This window comes from Ochlerotatus camptorhynchus, unplaced genomic scaffold (assembly GCF_037179485.1).
Source record: "Ochlerotatus camptorhynchus isolate MF236.1 unplaced genomic scaffold, CSIRO-AGI_Acam_v1.1 ptg000116l, whole genome shotgun sequence".
NCBI classification, from domain to species: domain Eukaryota; kingdom Metazoa; phylum Arthropoda; class Insecta; order Diptera; family Culicidae; genus Ochlerotatus; species Ochlerotatus camptorhynchus.
The window spans coordinates 1,002,622-1,015,630 of record NW_027040606.1 but is presented as its reverse complement, the minus strand read 5'-3'; the positions used below and the strand labels follow the sequence as shown (position 1 = coordinate 1,015,630).

General features: G+C 39.0%; 1 protein-coding gene across 5 annotated transcripts in view; it reads right to left on the bottom strand.

Moving 5' to 3' along the window:
- The window catches only part of Mgat2 (alpha-1,6-mannosyl-glycoprotein 2-beta-N-acetylglucosaminyltransferase), a 392,506-nt gene that overhangs the window by 28,724 nt on the left and 350,773 nt on the right, over nucleotides 1–13,009 (bottom strand). The window lies entirely within an intron of this gene.

Below are 13,009 nucleotides of genomic sequence, written 5' to 3'. Positions count from 1 at the left end.
CTTCCATGATCTGCTGAAAAACATTGGATAAAGTGGAGTCGTCATTGTTAATGCACAAGTGTACGGATTTAGAATCAGCTGTTATATATGGATCGAAATCCGTACAGTACTAATTTTGATAAATAAATACCATATGAATGATCCATTGCTTAGAATTGAGATATAAAACGATAAACACTTACCTTTCTGATCGACCTTCAGGAAACTACTTGCAAAAATCACTTAAATACGCTTAACAACTGGAAGTAAATCCGAGAGATTTTCTTAGGAAATAGTTAAGAACGCAACCGATTGACAGAAATGTCCAACACTTGATAAGGTTTTTATTTTTCTTATTTTAATTGTATGACATACTGCTTAATTGTTGACGTAAACATCAAGCTAATGCATGAATGAACATGAATATGTATTCATGTATAATATTTACATTGTTGTGATGCATAAAAATAAACAAATTCAACAGGGTGTACGGATTTCGGTGCTGTACGGATTTCGGTCCCGCACGGTACCTAATCCAATAAAGAAATATCTATTGCTTCAATCGAAACTGTAGAGCTGTTGCTGCAGCACAGAGGATTCCAAATGTTGGAAGCGAAAATTGCCGATGGTCTCTTGCTTTGCTGGTATGATAAAAGCTGTATTGCAGCTGTCTGTGAATTTACATAGTCCAACCCCAGTTGGCCACCGGCTATTGGGAATGATAATGGGGTGTAAAGTTTGTCCTCTGTTGGACCACTCGCTGGAAAGTCAGGGAGTAAACATAGTGGAGTAAAGAAACAGCAACAACATTATGCTTCCAGAGAATAAGATGTGCCCTAGCTTAAATCTCTGGCAAAGTTGGGACTGTCCTTTTGTTTATGATGGCAAATCCGGTTTAATACGAAGTGATTACGGAGAAAATGGAGAAACCGAATGCAAATGGGATTCCTAGGGCTATCTACTTCGCTTTGGAAATTGTCTTTGTTGAGATAGATTGTCATCTAATGACGATATACAACTCATCCAATGAGATAAGCTACGCTATGGAAAGCGGGACTTGGGGATAAGCTAGAATGGATTTTTGCGTTGAATACTATAATAGCAATTAGCATAGAGATAACTCGAGACCAGAAGGTCCCGAAGAAACGAGCTCAACTTTTTGGCTCAGCTCTGGTACTATCTTCGGTCCCAAGCTAATCGATTCACCCCTCGAAACATAGGAAAATCCATTTATCTGTCAAGCTTTCATAGCAAATCAAAACAAACATAGTGTAGTACTACACTCAAAATAATTCACACGTTATTGTTACGTGAAAAATCACATAGAGTCACTCTATTTCCGCTTCTGTCAATTTTACGTGACACAAGTAAAGTCTACGTGATACCACATATGCATCAACGGAAATTTCCTTCGAAGTCGGTAAATTTTTTAATGAAACGTGCGTGATTTTCACATACACAAATTCTATGTGCATTTCACGTAAACCCTATGTGATTGTCACATATGAAAAAATAAATGAGTGACTCACTCATAATGCTACACAATATGGTGGCATTGCAATCTACATGTTTACATACCAGTGGAAATCTAGATAATTTTGTTACCTATTTATTTGCGCGGAACAATTTCGTGTTGTAAGTATGATATAGCTAACTAAACAAATTATGTATAGAATAACTTTTAAGTTTGTTTTTTAGTTTCAGTATATACCGGCAAAAAGTACCGTGAGCATGAATGCGAGTTAAACTCCCTTACAACATATGATTGTATCCACGTTTCCGTTACTTTTCCCGTTCGAATTTATGTTCCCCCTGTGTATTGCAAGCATGGAAAATCATTTGCTTCTAACTTTTTTCATCAACAGAATTCCGCAAAATTATGTGAAGAGTTTTTGTAGGCTTTGTTATTAGCTACAACTTTTGTTAACAACTCAAATCCGTATCTCTTATGCATGACGAACCAGAGCGAACAGAAGCCACTACTGTACAGTATCAAGTTCTGCCCGCTCTAGTTCGTGATAAAGGGTGATACGGTCAAAATTTGGTCAAGGGAAAACGCGTGTAAATCGGTGAAATCGTTTATTTAAAAAATCAAATTAAATTTCTTTTTCAAGTTCAATTAGTATAAAATTCAGGAAAAATATTCAGTTAGGCTTCAGCTTTTCCAAATCCGAATTGCCGGGCCTTACGCTTGACCCCTGCCATCAGATTTTGTACAGCCACCTTGTCCACCTTCTTCGCCGCAGAAAGCCAGTTTGCCTTGAACTGCTGCTCGCCCTTAGCAGTTTTTTTGGTCTTCTTTAGGTTCCGCTTGACAATAGCCCAGTATTTCTCAATTGGGCGGAGCTCTGGCGTGTTGGGAGGGTTCTTGTCCTTGGGAACCACCTGCACGTTGTTGGCGGCGTACCACTCCATGGCCTTTTTACCGTAATGGCAAGATGCCAAATCCGGCCAAAACAGTACGGAACAACCGTGTTTCTTCAGGAAAGGCAGCAGACGTTTATTCAAACACTCTTTCACGTAAATTTCTTGGTTGACAGTCCCGGAAGCTATGAAAATGCTGCTTTTCAAGCCACAGGTACAGATGGCTTGCCAAACCAGATATTTCTTTGCGAACTTTGACAGTTTCATGTGCTTGAAAACATCTGCTACTTTTCTCCTTCCTTTTGCCGTATAAAACTCCTGTCCCGGAAGCTGCTTGTAGTCGGCTTTGACGTAGGTTTCGTCGTCCATTACCACGCAGTCAAACTTCGTCAGCATCGTCGTGTACAGCCTCCGGGATCGCGCTTTGGCCGTCGTATTTTGTTTATCATCGCGATTTGGAGTCTTGTAAGTCGATAGTCCGGCTCGTTTTTTGGCTCGATGCACGGTTGTAGACGATACACCCAGCTTATTTGCGGCATCTCGGAGAGAGAGGTTAGGGTTTCGCTTGAAACTACCGGCAACTCTCTTTGTCGTCTCAGCGGCTTCCGGTTTTCGATTTCCCCCCGATCCAGACTTCCTGGCTGTCGACAAACGTTCCCCAAACACTTTAATTACATTTGTAACGGTTGATTTGGCAACTTTTAGCGATTTTGCCAACTTTGCGTGCGAGTAGCTCGGATTTTCGCGATGCGCGAGCAAAATTTTGATACGCTGCTCTTCTTGCTTGGACGGCATTTTGACAACTGAAGAGTGAATTCCAAAATCAAAATAGGAGCAACATTCTACACACACACACCTTCAAAATGAGGGGTGTTCAGGTTTTTAAATGCAAAATTGAAAGAAATACGTCAAGTTGATATTGACCAAATTTTGACCGTATCACCCTTTACATAAGAGATACAGATTTAAGCTATGGGCAAAAGTTGTAGCTAATAACAAAACCTACAAAAGCTTTGTACATCACTTTGCGGAATGCTGTTCATGAAAAAAGTTAGAGACAAATGAATGTAAATGAATGCATGAAATGAATGTAAATGATTTTCCATGCCTGGATTGACCATAATAAAGATGTGTTGGAATCAATGAATACTATAGAATCATTTGTAATGTGAAATCAATGATACATTTTATTTACAACGAAATTAAAATCATTGGAGACGATTATACGTGATAATCCAGTAACCATCTCGCTCACTGAAACGAGAGCTTCCATGTATGAATCACGTAACTCTTACGTGAAAAGTGCGATGCAAAAAATCTATGTATGTTTTCACGTAGCATTGACGTGAAAATTATTTTGAGTGTAGAATTTCGACTAGAATGGGAAACGTTAATCGTTTGCTTGGGACCAATAGGCTAGTCAAGTAGTGAGCCAATTTAAAATCGTTAGTTTCGTATTGATTGTTGCTGATAGCAAATAACCGATTTCAGTGATATTTAACAAAACTATAATTTGTGGCTTTCTCGTATACTTAGATGTACCGAAAGGTTAAATATAATATCACTTGAAAAACACATTTTTGATCTAAAATGAAAAATGTATGTGTGTGTGTATGTGTGTATGTAACTCACTCACTTTTTTCGGCTATGGACGAACCGATTTGAGTGGAACTTGTTCCAGTTTACGTGTTTCTAGTTACCATAGAATCCTATTGTATTTTATCTCGATAAGATGTTTGATTCCGGATATATGATAAAAAAAACCCTGATTAATCCACATACCGGTGACAAGTGCATTTCTTGTGTAATATTAAAAAGCTTTATTTTCTATTCTGGTCACCCGCAATATGCTTGAATGTTGAGTAAGCGGTGTATTTAGAACTTAATATTGAGTCATTTGAAGTTGATGTACTCAGCTCAAAAATAGGTACATTGCAAGTTCACAACTACTAAGCCTTTTTACTCAAAACTAACTTTTCGAACGCAACCTCAAGGTTGCGGAAAATTTTCCCTACCACAGGGTTGTGTTAGTTAGCGTGTAAGAGCTACTCGCAGTTTCGACAATTTTATGTTTGAAGTAATAGTTTACAAAAGTAGTTTCGGCTATTTGGCAAACTGTTCTTGAATTAATTTGCCACCATGTTGCAAATTAGTTTTCCAATTTATTTATTACCTCAAACCCGGACATGCTTTCGATACCCCTGGGGAACTGATACTGAGTTTTGAACATTGGCAACACTCTGGAATGTTCTGGATGCCCCTGTCAAAGTCTCGTCCAGCGTGCCGCGATAGAAGAAGAGTTGTTCTTTCAAGCCTTTTCTTCTTGGAAGATTCTGAAATTTCGTGAACTTTACGTTTCTTGAAAGCTTGGCATCCCAGGCCCTGTTTGAGTACATTGTGCATGGTTGATTTCGAGACATTAAGATCAGCGGCCATTTTAATACGTACAGTGCGTTGTGACTTTCGTCGAATTCGTTCCCTGACGGTCTTAATCATTCGTTCAGTCCTAGCTGAACGTCTTCGGCCGGATCTTTTCCGGTTATCCAACGAGGAAATCTCACGGTACCTTCTAATAGTTCGATACACAAAATCACGCTTTACTCCCAGGTTCTTCAAACTCTAGTGCCTGGGCGCTCTTCTTCCAAAAACTTTTTATCGCCACAGCACGAAATTCTTTCATCGTTGATAAAAGATGGACGCTGGAATGAAAATAATCAAACAGCACTTTCAATGGTTTGTGTAAACACAGTGCAAGATTACACCAGAACATAGATAATGTATGAACTTTAGCTTCACCACTACGACGAGATGAAATAGTGTATATATACTTTGAGCGCGGTGTTAGGAAAAGTTCCATGAGCGTTTACGAAGTTCACAAAAGATTAGGAAAATTATGGGAAATCAAAGGGGATTCAATTAACTTTAGTACTATTTAGGGTACTAATAAAAATACTAAGAAATTCAGGGCAGCCTAGAAAACTTGAAGGAAATACAGAAATATTTTGGATAGTTTTAATAACATCATGAATGTCTAGACTATACGAAAATTATGCAACATCTGGAGAACTTCAGTAAAAAATATTTGATTTTTGACGTAGGACTACGTCTTTCGGGAAGATGGGGGTACACATTATGAAAACCGAAAAATGAAATTATGAAAGATTTTGAATGTTAATAACTTAGCTGCCCCTGGACCAATTCCAAAAAAATTATCACCAATCGATTAGAAACATTTCTACGCATCGACAACATTGCTTTTGACTGTTGATTTTCAAATTGAAACTATTGAAAAAGTGGTAAACTTCAAGCATTGTCCAAAAGCTTCGAAATAACTAACAAATCCACCAATTACGTACATGCATATGCTGCTTCCCCAACACAGTCATCAGAGAATGGTTCCTAGATGAAACAAGTCAAAGTGACATTCGCCTCCGGGCGTGTACGAATAGGGAGGATGCAATTGCGAAACATTTGCTGCCAATTCAGAACCACACGCCCCCAACGACCACACAAAATGCTCTCCGTTTTTTTTCCTTGGATTTGTTTTCCGTCGATCTTGTTTTCCGCGCTGAGCACCAATGCTACCCACAGAAAGTCCCGGTGGCGCCGTCTGGGATGTAACCCAGGTAATTACGCTTATCTGAGTGAGAGGTAATTACGCTCACCACTACACCAACGGCGCCGCTGCTCTCCAGAGTTGTAATCCTTTAACCAAACTTGGAAGCAGGGGATATTCTATATAAATTCAATTCTAACTAGTTTCTGAAATGACTTCTAACTTTTCAGGGCCACCAATGTTACGTTGGTAATAAGTTTTAACCTCCAAAACCATACAGAGTGTGTCCCTGTCGCTTCAGAGCATAGACGACATCGATGGCCGTGACGGTTTGCGCTTGGCGGGTTCAGTACAGGTGACGGCATCACGGATCATAATTTCTGGGAACACCTTCAGCACACCTCGGGTGGACGACTGGCTCGACGTGGTGGTGTCAAGCGTATTTCCGGTCTGATCTACGAAGAAACCCGAGGTGTGCTGAAGGTGTTCCTAGAAATATTCGTGTTGCCGTCACCTACACTGAACACGCCAAGCGCAAAACCGTCACGGCCATGGATGTCGTTTACACTCTAAAGCGACAGGGACGCACTCTGTACGGTTTTGGAGGTTAAAACTTATCACCAACGTAACAAAACGGCCCTTTTCAGGGCCACCAAGTTCATTTCATAAAATAGTTAGAATAGAATTTATACAGAGTAACCCATGATTCACCCATTCAATTTGTCACTAAATACATCAAAATGATACAAAAATCCGTTTCACTTTCACAAACTGTGAAACCCTCATCGTATGCAGTCTCCTACTGCGCGACATTTTCGAAATTGTCCGAACCGTTAAATAATACAGAGTACAGAGAGTATAGATTTAAAGTTCAGAGAGTACAAAAGGAGAGGAGCCAGTGTCGCTACTTGATAGCAAACTACTCATGATGGGAGAGGTCTGTGTACTTTACCGGCGTGTTCAAAAAGAAAGACAATCAAAATTTCATTTGTTACATGCATGAGGCGGAGTCTCCATACACAACTATAGGAACCTAACGCTTCTAACGTACCGCAACTATAGGAGCGTTCACCCTATATAGATTCAGCCATTCCATAGCAAATCGATATAGTGGTTCTCAGAATTTCATAAAAGGTGGTAGTTTTGTTCCGTATCGCAGACCCGTGTTTTTTTTATTAGGGGACCATATCTATGTTACGGTGGTCCAAAAATGTTTTTTTTTTCTTAAAAAATGGCTTTTTTAAAAAAAATTATATAACTCAAAAAAGAAAAAAAATATCACTGATAAAAACAAGATCAGATATATTGTGTAAAAATCCAAAAAATTTAAGCAAAAATATAAAAAAAAAATATTGCTTCCTCTGTTTACAATCCATGAAAACCATAAAAAACAAATACAATAAATGTTTTTCAATACAAAATCACTATTTTTAATATCATTATATTTTATATAAAAAGTTTTTTGAATTACCTTTTATTTGATATTTTAATCTTTGAAATCGGCCGGGTGGTTCAAAAGTTTTATATTTTTGATAAAAGTCATTGTTGAAAAAAAAATCGATTTTTTGGACCACCCTTACATGGGAATGGTCACCCATATGAAAAAAAAATACGGGGCTAATATTTTGCGATACGGAACAAAACTACATTTTTTTTACGAAGTTCTGAGAACCACTGTATCGTTTTGCTATGGAATGGCTGTATTGCGTGTCAGAAGAGGGTCGTTTGATTCCAGAAAAATTGAGGGAACTTAAAAAAGTTCCAGTAATTTCAGGGAAGTAAAGACATTTCAGCAAAAGCTTCGCAGAAGTCCAGAGATCTTGGAACTTTAGGGAAGCGCCGAGAACCGAGAACACGAATGATTAGTGAACATTACGAAAATGTGGGATCATTTCAAAGATGTTTTATTTGCTCCAAAACTTCTGGGACTCCAGGAAAGTTCCATGAAGTGCAGAAAATTAGCGAGAAATTTTGGAAAGTTCCCAAATTTTTCGAAAAATTTACAGATTTTTATAGAATTTTTGTTTAGTTCTTCACTTAAGCTCAGTGAACTTCACGGAAGCTTAGGCAATTTTAGGACAGTTTTATTAAATTCATGACAGAACAACAAGTTTTAAAAGAACTGCAAAAACGTTAGAGAGGTTTCTAGAATTTCAGGAAAGAACAGAAAACCTCACGTTAGTTCCATAGACTTTAAAAAAATAACAGGCATTTTTTAAAAAGTTTCGAGAACATCAGTGAATTTCAGAGTTGGTTGGAAATGCTATCTAACTTGAAGTTTTAGTGTGATAATTCACTAGAGTACGGCAGTATGAAAAATGAGTAGAAGTTGAAAATGAGCGAAGGGCCATTAATGCGATAGTACTAGTCAAACGCACACTCCTTTACCTAACTCATACATTAATAGATGACGTGACTTGAAGTATTTCTTCAAATTTACAGGCAAAAGAGGGCGCGTTGCTCATGTACTTTCTGCGGATGTGGAATAGTTCTAGCAATGTTTCATCACTAGCTAAAGCCCCACGTTGATGAAAGCATTGCCAGTTGATGGTGTGTTATGCAATTCTAGTACTGCACGTTAATTGCCCTTCACTCATTTTCAACTTCTGTTAAATTTTCATACTCCCGTACTCTAGCGGAATTATCAACCTACCCTCTGCAGACCTTTCCCTAGCTAATAAATTATCACACTAAAGCTTCGTATTAGATAGCATTTCCAAGCATCTCTGAAAATCGTAAACATCACGTATGAAGTAACAAAAAACACTTTGAATGTATCAGCGAATTGTTAAAACATCAGGAGCTTCCTAGAATTCTAGAAAAATTGCGGAAACTTCACTGCCGTGGGTTGAGAAAATGACGTAAGCGCCACTTTGTTCAAATTTCACTTTTCACCATATTTGAGTTCTGCATCCTCAAAACCCAAAAACACTTACCACTTAGCCATATATTATCGGAGAATCAGTGTTAAATTGTCACTGTTTCTACACTTAAATGACGTTCGTCATACATAATGATGATGATATGGAACTATCACTCACTGTAGCAAGACACCTGTAACCAGTAAAAAAACAGGCCATTCAACAGTAGGTTGCCCCAATGAGTGGGGAGAAGAGCCCGCCCTCTCTTCGTGAAATTTTAAAGACAGGGAGTTGGCATATCCACTCTCCCCATCCATTTCGCTTCAATCGGGTGCCCTGGTGGACCTTCCCTACCCCAGCATATAAATGACGTCCGCCATACATAAGTGCTGACAATTTAAAAGCCTTTTTAAACATCAATGTTCAAGCTTTGTTTAGATCATATTCAAATAGTCCTGTAATAATTTTGATAATTTTCGCAATCATTGCGAGGTTAAACAAAAGTATCCGGTTTCAGAACAATTAACTAAATGGACTTACGTCACATTGTCTTCTCACGGCAGTTCAGAGATCTATGACCGTTCGGAAAATTGAATAACTTTAGGGAAGTTAAAAAGATTCAGATTTTTTTAAAGATGTATCGTGAGCGTCAAGCTGCTTTCTAAAACTTCAAAAGAAACTTCGAGACAGTTTAATTATCTTCAGGGAAATTTGAGGAGCTTTCAAGTAGTTCTGAAGACCTCAGAATAGTCCAGGAGATTTTTCCTGAAAATTCACTCGGAGTTCTCCTCAGTGTTCACTTTGTATTCTCCCAAAGTTCCCATGTAATAATTCTAGAAATGCCATAAATTTTCTGAAATTATCCTCAGTTTTTGCGAAGCGTTCAATTCTTTGAATTCTCAAAAATTATCACCGAAATATCATTGGCATACTTCTCCGAATCTCCTGGAAATATTCCTCAAAACGTTGAAACTATCCTTCAAATTAAATTTTCTTGAAATTTTCCTCGGAATTGCCATGAAATTCTTCTCAGTAAAAAACCCTTTGGAACAATTCTGAGAATTTTCATTGAATTCATTCCAGAATTCCTTTTAAATTTCACTCCTTCCCTTGTAACTCTGCTCACATTGAAAGTTTCTCAAGAATTCTCTCAAGTGTCACACAAAGCTGCAGCAACGTGACTCTGAGTGTGTTATTAGGGCATTTGCAAATTCCTTAGAGTTGTCCTCAGAATATGTTTGACAAACTCTCCTGGAATTCTTTCCGAATTCCTTTGAAGTTCTCCTGGAGTTATACTCAGATTTAATTGTAATCCTCCATTTAACATACCTCCTTAAGTATTCTCCTAATATTGCTTGAAATTATCCTCAGATTGCCCTTGGATTTTTCCATTGGTTCCCAGGAGTTCTGCTCAGATTTATCATGGAATAATCCTCAGAAATTTGATTAAAATACACTTTGAATCCAATTCAGGATATTCTGGAAATTCTTCTGTAGGTCTATAGCTGGAAGGAGAGGAAGACAAGCAAACTTCCAGCACAAGGGGAAGTAGCCAAGCCTAAGGTACTGATTGAAAACCAGTGCCAGGTAATTATAGAATTTAGAACTCATATGTATGAGCTCTAGATTCAAAGTGTTATCGAAACCCTTCATGTTTTTGGAAGATTTTATATAAGCCAGTTCGTCAGCTGAAATCTCTGAAACTTCGGGGAAGTTGTTGGGGATCAAATGGAGGTTGGCTGCAATCTCAGCATCAGTAGCCTCATGTGGACTAATCATGTTTTGTCCGAGATAATGGGAGCTGACAAAGTGTTGGTCAATCCCAGCAGCCTTCTCAACAGGAGTTATCAGATGAATCACTGAATCATCTGGACGATTCAGTGGAACCAGTGGTGGAATGGGTCTGGGCTTTTTTTAAGATTCTGCTTAGTATCAAGAAAGACTTTCAATCTGGGAGAATACGGATCTTATTGGCAAAATCGTTATTTCTGAGATCCAACATCCTGAATGATTTTTTGTTAATCGATTACAATTGGTCTTCATTGTTCCCTGGTCTGGAAATCTACCTCCTCGATTGTATGTATCTCGATACCGGTCAACGTCTTCGGACGTCTCCGGTTGGACATCGTAGTCCATGGTTGTGTCGACGCAGTGTTGATCTTGAGCTCAGTTGACACGATGGTTGTTGCGCCGGGGTCCTTCGAATCGGTTCACCGAGGAACCAACTTCGGTCACCACGGGATAGTGATCCGATCTGAGCTCTTGGTAGACATCCGGTCGCGAGATGTGGACCATCTTGCTGATGTTATGGGTTTCAGTTATGATGGCAATGTGGATGTTTCGTTCATTGAGAAACTCAACGAACTCGATGTTCTTGCTCTTGAGCGAGCAAGTGTTCCAGTTGACTAGGTTGAACACTTCAGAGGACATACTCGATGACGAAAAGACCCAGAGTGTAAATCTGGTCGTAACGGGTTTTGCAACTGCGCAAACGTGTGGCAAGCTGGGTGAATAAATCATCGTATGTGTACATCATTGTGACGCTTTGATAGACCCATAGGGAGGAAGGTACTGTGGGATGCAGTTTGTCGAAGGGTTGGGCACCACAGCGGTACGTTGTGTGGGACAACGTCAGTCGGTTGTTGAGTGGAAGTGGCGGAAGCACGGACGCCGTTGGCCAATGGCAGGGAAGTTCTGCCCGTTGTTTTCCGGTACCCTTCTGTGGCCTGGTTGGTTGCTTGTGGAAACCTTTTTGCGGATTACGACGAAGTTGGCGGTTGGCACATATGGGATCAGCTTCCTCCTTTATATCTTTTTGGTTACATGCCCGAAAAGTAAGCAGTGCACGTTAGTGCAGATAGTTATGAGTAGTGTCATGACGGGCCATCTTGCAAATTTGCACCAGATTGAGGCCGTTCGCCTTCAATTAACCACTTCATTCAAGCAGTTAAAACGACGTTTACTACCACTCGAACTTTTAAATAAAAGATTATATTGAGATTTTTTCTTCTAGAACCTCGAGAAAAGTAGCCAACATTTGTGCGTTTCATAAAAAATAGAAATTAGTTGGTCCAGTTTTGTGAAATCGCTGGTAGAAAGTCACGCCAAAACTGCTTGAGTGGTCAATTCATCCCACAGTGTGTCGGTATCCATGTCCGGGAGGCCACGCAGCACTTCCTTAAGCGGCTTGTTGGCTTCGAGATCGTGGGAGAAATATTCCACCTTCAATTTGTTCAGCATGACTTGTTGTAATGTTTTTTTTTTCCTCTGTTCGGGACCTAACACCACTGCTATCAGTAATTTGATCTATTGTAGTATATCCCGTGTCCTTAGTTTAGTGCATGTCGTATTACTCCATTACTATTGAGAAATGATGAAGTTTTCATTCTCGCATTTATCGCAAGGATCCGACTCTAATTGAAAGGTTCCGCTATTTATACCCTTCGGAAACACCCTCCAAAGGCGCGCCCCTTAGTCAGTCAAAATTGGATTCCTTAGCAACAAAATTAAGGAATGACACCGATAATGACCATGCATCAGAAACCTAGTTTTAACCACTTCAAACCTAAGGAACAACGAATAGAAGATTAGGAATCACATAGATGAAGACTAACTAACTCATTTTTTCCTTGTTTCAAGATCATCCTCGGTGGACAAAGCCGAGTATTGTCACTATCAACAAGGCATAAAAAGTAACAAGGACTAAGATGTGTTCCTTGGATTATTGAAAAATCCTGTTCCCCTACTTTGAAGTAGTCAAGACTAGGAATCGGTGGTAGATCTTACATCCCGTAACGTACAACGAAAAGGTGATCTACCCACGTTACGGAGCGCCTTGTAATGTTGCATCGCCGGGACCATCAGCTTGTAGGCCTCCGTGCACAAGCGGATGGTAGTATGTATAAATAATATTGTAGTCTTACTGAAAATCGGTCAATACCTCCAATTTATCCCAGTGTGGAATCGTTTATTTCATAAAAACAATGTTAAGATTATCATTTTAACAATTTTCAAAAGTTTTTTCATGGAAATTTGGAAAAGTATTTATTTCAACTGATTTGTAGAGTTATTTCCTATCGATTGACGTATTTGAATTTGAATTTCATCTATAAATGACAAAGTTACAAGCGTTCAAAACCTAACACTATTTCGTCACACTTTTCTTTTGCACCCCAGTATTGTCCACAAAGACGTCGTTCTACGTAAAAAAAATCTTGACGCCACAATTTTGATCTTGTATATGTGGCGC